Genomic DNA, 6,000 nt, shown 5'->3' on the forward strand with positions numbered 1-6,000 from the left:
TAATCCTCGTGGTCCTGGGCCTTGTGGAGACGTGTGTGATTGTCCTCATGGCACCCAAACATGTGGATCAGAGGGTCTGGGATTTTGGGGGTCTGTGTCCAGCACCAAAGGGCTCCTCTTGCCTGCAGTGGTGCCCGGCTGCGGGGTGTGGGATGCTGTGGGGTCCTTCATGGGGTGGGGGGCTCAGCATCGCTGCTCGCTGGGACTTTGCTGGCTGGGGGGGGTCCTCTGCTGCACCCCGAGCACCGAGCATTCCCCTGCACCGTCCTGTTCTGGTGCTACGAGAGGCAGCACCCCTCCTGTGCCTGCGGGGACCTCGCGTTTCCAGCTGGTTTTACCCCAAAGCTGCTTGAGCAGCGGTGGCTGCACAAAGAAAGGCCAGGGTAATTAACAACCTTCATTAATTCTTGCTCAGGGTGATAAGGTGAGCATCACGCCAGCCCTGACCTTCTCAAGGCACTGTGGGGCCTGAACTCTTCCTCCCCATGGAGCTCCTGTCCCAGGAGGGCATCGCCGGGGCACAGCGTCCTCACCCTCCTGGGGCGACTTCTCCATGTCCTGAAGAGCTCCCAGTGGATGAGAAACATTTCTCCTCCCTCCACAAAGCAGAGGAGCTTTCCCAGGCCATTTGGGGGAGCACCAGGACCGGAGACCCCCAAATCTGATACCCAAGGGAAACCTTCCCCTGCCTGCACCATAGAAAGGCATCGCCGCCACCTCGGAGCTTCCTCGCGAATCCCTGCTGCAATATTTATGACCGGCTGCAATCAATAATTAACCCCTGGGAGGGAAAGGGCCTGAGCGCTGGGGTGAAGGGTGCTGTGGGTGTGCTCGAGGTCTATGCCCAGCCCAGGATGGGGCAAGGTTGGAAGGGAAGGAAGGGAAAATCCCGAACCAGCCCTCCAGCGCCAAGGGGCTGAGCTGACGGAGAGCGCACGTGCCCTTTGTGCCTGGTAAGAAGGGGCCAAATCTGCCCGGGCTGAGCCAAGGCTGTCAGGTGCTGCCTTGTTTTGAAAGCTCTGTTGGGAAGCCACCCTGGGGACGGCTCGGTGAGGAGTCACGGGGTTCCCTGCAGCACTCGCTGCCTTTTTGTGCTTGCAACCAGCTGGCGATGGGGCTGGATCCCTGCCTCTGGGAGTGGGGTGGTGAGGAGAGGGTCTGCTCAGAGGGGTCCCTGCCCCCGGGCTGGGGGCTGCCTGCCCGCGTGGTCTGCACAGCCCCGTCAGTGTAAATGTGCACAGAACCCCCTAAAACATGGATCGGGGCGAGGCACAGGAGCTGCGTGTTGTGGGACGGGCTGGTGGGGGCAGAAAGTGGCTCCTGCTCACGTGGGGATGTGCGGCTGTGGCCAGGGTGTGTGGGTGCACACCCCAAACTGCTGGCACCCCTGGGGACACATCCCAGGCTGGCACCCATGGGGACATTTCCCAGGCTGGCACCCATGCTTGGCTGCAGCCGGCTTCAGTTTAACCTGAGTGGCCCAGCGGGTGCCACCCCACTGTCCCCATCCCTCGGGATGGCGAGGGCACATTTTGGGTATTTCGGACAGGGCAGGGAGCTGCTCCAGCTCGGTGCGCTCGGACAACCGGAGAGCCCCTCGGTGGAGCCATCCCGGGGGGGGCTCCTGCACCCCGTTGGCTGCCCAGCGCCCCGCAGGCAGGTGCCCCACGCTCTGTGGCCACCGGCCGTGCCACCTTGGTGGCCTGGGGTCGGGGGGGGGCTGCTCCTTTCGGGCTCCTGGCGGGGCTGTGGGAAGCGCTGGGGCTGCGCCATGGCTGGGGGAGCCCCGCGGCGCACAATGGCCTTTTGTCCGCGCGCTGCCCGGGAACACGCCGCCATCCCAGCTTCCCAGTAACATGAAACCTCCTCCGGGCTGCCTGCTGAGCACAAAGCCCAGCTCTGGGCTGAGGGGGGGCTGCCCTGGCCCCTTCCCAGCTCGCCCCGCGCTTCGGCGCCGTGTCCCGAGCGTGCCGGGGCTCAGGTGTGCGTGCGGCCACCGGCCCAGCCGGGGTCCTGCCTCGCCTCGCTCCTGCCCCAAAGGGCTGGTGTAAATCAGGGAGCACCGGGAGCTGAGCCTCGTGCCACCCCCTGCCCACGGCAGCATCCTCGCAGGGACACGGCCCTCAGCCATCAGTCGGGGCCCCGGCATCTCCTTCACCCCCAGCCTCTCATCTGTGGGCTGAGAGCTCCCCAACACCGCGCTCCGACCCTCCCTGGGGGCACCAGGGTTTGTGGTGGGTGAAGAAATACCTGCACCCCCCCCCCCCTCCGGCCCCCAAATCCCTCTCCCCCCGCAGCCCCAGGGCTGGGGACTAACAAAGCCTTGTAAAAAAAAGCCAGGGAGGAAATGCTGTAAATCATTAACGGGGGAACGCAGGAGGAGAATGCGAGGGGTCATTAATTGAGGGCTTGCTGTCTGGCTCGCACGGGGGGGGGGGGCTGCCGGCCTTATTTTTTTTTAATCAAGGTATTTTATTGCAAGTGGCACGGCCAAACTAAACAGGGCAGCAGAGAAGCCCGCAGGGGCCGGCAGCAGCATCTTAGGGGGGGATCAGGGGCAACGTGGGAGGTGCTGCAAGGGGTGGGGGCACGGGGGGCAAGGGGTGGGGGACCCTGGTGCAGGGGGCTGCAGGGGGCTGGAGGATGTGCTGGGTGGCACTCGGGGCAAGGGACAGGGGACGCATTTTTCCTGCTCTTCAGCAGGGCTGGCTCCTCCATCCCTGGGTTATCTCGAGTCCCCACAGGCACTGTGGGGTGCAGAAGGGCTCCCCCCTCCCCTGCTCCTCAGCCTGCCCCGAGTGGAAAAGCCACCTGGAGCTGTCCCCAGGGGCACCCAGATTTTGGGGCCGGCACCATAGGGAGCTCGGGGACAGGACACTCAGCCCAGGGCATGGGCTCGGGGCCACTTTTCCTTCCCTGTGGGTTTTTTCTCTCTGCATTCCCCTGGGCGAGGACACCCCCGGCGCTGTCCCCACCACGAGCACACCGATGGCTTCTCCTGGTGCACCCGTGACCCCGAGCCCACAGTGACCAAGGGGGACACGCTGGGGGGGGGGGGAGGCTGCTCCTTGCCGGGGCTCCCCGTGAGCATCCTGCCCAGCCAAATCCCTCAACGCTTTCCCTTTTACTCAGCTCCGGTTGGAAAAGCACCAGGGACCGGGGGACTTCCCTGGGTGCCCGTGACTCAGGTGCTGCTCACGCCTGACTCAGCCGCTGGCGGTGGCCCCGCTGCGGGGGCTCGGGGTGGGCACGGAGGCTGAAGGAGGAGGAGGAGGAGGAGGAGGCGATGCCGGAGGTGATGGAGCTGGGACGGAGCCGAGCTGGCTTCGGGTGTGAGCCGGAGCAGCCCCGCGTTTGGGTGCCGTGCCTCGTGGGCCCCTCTTTTGGGTGCCTTGGGGGGAGGTGGGTGGCGGTGGGTGGGGGGTTTGGCACCGGCTGGGACAATAAATGAGGCGAAACGCGGCGTGGCCGGGCGGGACGAGGCGTCCTGCACCAACCCAACCAGTGCCCTCAGCACCAGAGGGCAGGATGCGGCCCCCCAGGGGCAGCTTTTTTTTTTTTTTTGGGGGGGGGGGAGGCTGGGGGTGGCCGGATCCTGGCGACCCTGGCGGCGCCCCCGAGGCTGGGGCCGGTGGCACCGCGGATCCCTGCTGCCATCTAACGGGGACAGGAGACCCCGCAGCCGGGCTGGGGCTTTGTAGGGCGGGGGGGGGGGGAAACTGAGGCACGGAGGGGGCTGGGGTGGGGGGGTGGGGGAGCCCAGGTGCCCCCTTTAAAAGCAGGGTGGGCAGGAGCTGGCCCTGCCCCACAGCCTGCCCTATGGGGCTCTGTGGGGTCGGGGTGAGGCTCAGCACCCTGCGGGGGGAGCGGGATGGTGCTGGGCTGGGGGGGAGCTGCTGGGGGCGGGGGGGGGCTTTTGGCTGGGTCCCCTTGGCCCCAGCTCCCCCCAGGCACAGGGAAGGATTGGGGGGGGGGGGGGTGGCGATGCTGCAGTGCCTGGGGCTGAGCCATGTGGGTGGCCTGATTTTTTTTTGCCTTTTTGCCTCCCCCCCCTTGGAGCGTGTCCCCCCCTAGCAGGGGACACCCCAGGCACGTGGCGTGTCCCTGACCCCGTCCCAAGGGAGACGTGACACCCAGCGGGGCCAGGGGATTAGGGCCGGCTATAACGGGGCCGGGTGGGCACTGCCTGTTCCCAGCTCCAGTTACACGGCGCCGCTGGGCACCTCCGGGGGGGGGGGCTCAGCTTTCAACCAGCACAGACACACGAGCAGGGGGACGAGGGGTGAGAGGTGAGGGGCTGGGGGGGGCTCTGCAAGGCTGCAAGCTGCAGTGGGGCTGAGCATCGCACCCCTCTGTGCCCCCAAACTGGGGAGCGGGTCACGGGGGGGTCCCCACGCTGTTGTGGTCCCCTCCATCCATCACCCGAGCGGCTCGCTGGGGGTGTGCGAGGCTGTCAGCCGCCTTCCCCGCCGGCTCGGGGGCCTGATTAATTGCTCGCTTAGCAACTGCTAATCAGGATGGAGGTGCTGGAGCCCGACGAGGCGTCCCCTCGGAGGGGAGCGTCACGACGGCGCGGGCTGGGGGGCGGCTCGGCGTGACTTGGAGCAGGGCGAGGGAAGAGATTTTTTTCCTGCCCCGATGCCCCCAGAGCCCCTCTCTGGGGGAGAAACGAGCCCAAAACAATGTGGCCGTGGGCCGGCAGCTGGATGCTGTCCTTAAATAAAAGCACAGATTCGGTGGGTACCTGGAGGTCCCTGCTGCGCGGCAGCTTTGGGTAGAGCGCGTGCAGCCCGTGGGCTGGGAGCGGGGGATTTTCCCCAGGGATTTGGGGAAGGCTCCTGGTGGGAGTGCTGGAGGAGCTGGCTCTCGTGTCCCCGCTGCCTGTGGGTGACCCTTGTGGGGGATATCCGTGCCCCCACGCTGTGTGGCGGGGCAGGAGGAGCTGCTCCCCATCCCCAGAGCAGCTGGGTGCCAGGCAGCGGGCAACCCCAAATCCCTTCCTCCCTTTCTCACAAGGCTGGATCCGGCCCGCTGCACGGCTGCAGTGAGGGCGGCAGCCACAGGAAGGCACTGGTGGCTTTTGCTGGAAATTTGGGGCTGCGAGATGCCGGGTCCAGCTCTGGGACCGATGTGCTGGTGCGGGGAGCACAGCTGCAGGATGCGGGGGGCAGCCCTTTGGGGGGCAGCACCTGGGGGATGGGGGTGTCAGGGGGGTTTTTGGTAGCGATGCCCGCTCTGAGGGGGCTCTGTGCTGGGTCCCCCCAGGCTGCGTGCTGGCACCAGGTCCCTGGGGGTAGGGAGCCCAGCCTGGGCTGGCAGCGCTCCTGCAGAAGCCACCCGAAACCACCTCGGGACCTGGCCAAGGCTGAATCGATCCCGGGCGCGCAGATTTCCCCGGATCCATTTTCACCGCTCAGCAGAGACCCAAGCGCTGTGCCGAGCCCCCTCCCCTGCTGTTCACCAGCCCCCTCCTCTCTCCCCACCACCAAAACGCCTCACAGCAGGGCCCAGCACCCAGCATCACCCCCCAGGGGTGGAGGGGGGGCTTTTCTGGACCCTGCTACAACCAATGCATTGGGGAATCCCCCCCAGGCCCCCTTATTGGGGTGCAAAGAGCTGCAGTGCCTCAGCTGGGGGGCTGGAGGGTGAGGGCTGGCTGACGGAGGCAGGCTTCGTGTTCAGGCTTTTATTTTTTTTATTATTTTTTATTATTATTAATTGGCTTACGATGTGAGGAACCGTGAAATCTGGGCCATGTTTTATTATAGCTCATATCATGCTGGACAAGATGGGATTAATTAAACGCGTGCTGCTGCTCGAGCGTGGGTTTGTCCCCGGGCGGCGGTGGTTAACGCGCCCTGGGCCACCGACTGGGGGGGTGAGGGGGGGCTCTGCTTCTCGTCCTGTCCCTGTGTGCCCTGGTGTACCTGGTGGTGTCCCCTCCCTGCCCCTCGGGCTGGCACTGCTGGGCACATCTGGGTGCCAGGATGTCTTGGGGCA

The sequence above is a fragment of the Aythya fuligula genome, chromosome 25 (assembly GCF_009819795.1).
Source record: "Aythya fuligula isolate bAytFul2 chromosome 25, bAytFul2.pri, whole genome shotgun sequence".
Classification (NCBI taxonomy): domain Eukaryota; kingdom Metazoa; phylum Chordata; class Aves; order Anseriformes; family Anatidae; genus Aythya; species Aythya fuligula.